Source organism: Hylobates moloch, unplaced genomic scaffold (genome assembly GCF_009828535.3).
Source record: "Hylobates moloch isolate HMO894 unplaced genomic scaffold, HMol_V3 SCAFFOLD_10, whole genome shotgun sequence".
Classification (NCBI taxonomy): domain Eukaryota; kingdom Metazoa; phylum Chordata; class Mammalia; order Primates; family Hylobatidae; genus Hylobates; species Hylobates moloch.
In genome coordinates this window covers 86,918,994-86,919,999 of record NW_026652285.1, presented here as the reverse complement: position 1 = coordinate 86,919,999, position 1,006 = coordinate 86,918,994, and positions in this window count along the sequence as shown.

Sequence of the window (1,006 nt, the reverse complement as noted above, 5' to 3'; positions counted from 1 at the left end):
TTTAATGAGGGAGAAAGAGGACCTTGATGTGTAACTTTTGCTGATTTCCATGGTGTAAATATTCTCTCTGTGGCAAATTTCAAGCTGACAATGTGATGTCACTAAACATAGAGGGAGAAAGAGATGAGCAACAGCAGAGCATTATATGGCATTTTCCTCTTTCGGATACAATACGTGGGAATAACTTCAAGAGTACATTAATTACAGTAATAATAAAGTCTAGCAAAATAAGAAGTAATGAGTTTTGAATATCCCTTATCTTTGTTTTCAATATAACTCACTTGATTATAAGCTTAAATAATTTTCAATAATGGTTGTGTTTAACAGCCAGCTCAAAAAATTCCTGAAAATTTAACCAACAAGCCAGTATATGTGGGCTCCAGCTCGCTGCTGATTCTAACCTGCTGATTTGTACCCACAGTATCAATATCAACAGAATGGAGTTTGAACATAGGCAACAGGCTTGGGCATTAAAAGATTCCAATGACTTAGGATGGGACTTCCCTAGAATTCAAGACAACTTTCAGGAAGACAAATCCTCTTTTGACTCTAACAATCCCTCCTAGAGAAAGTAGCCACCTTAGGGTCCTTAAATGAGGGGATCACTTGGTTTTCAACATTCAGGGCAAATCTAGTGCAAGTCAGCACACTGGAATGCCAGGGACTTAATCTGTAAAGTTGGAGAGGTGAATGGAGAAAAAACCATGCACCATCATTGTGCCTCTGCCCCCGTGTGGCTATGTGACTTTAGGCCAGTGACTTCATCTCCCTTAGGCTCGTTTTCATCATCTGCAGAATGGGGACAGCACCTACCTACAAGCGTGGTTATGAGGTTGATGAGATAATGTATTCCAGCTGGCATTGTGAACTGCCAACCATTATGAAAATGTAAGGCATGGCTTCTATGTGGGGAATGAGACAGAAACCTGGAGTGAGGAAGATCTAGGTGGGGAAGGAAGGAGGAAGGAGGTAGTCAGTTTAGATAAAGGACAATGGAAGAAATTGG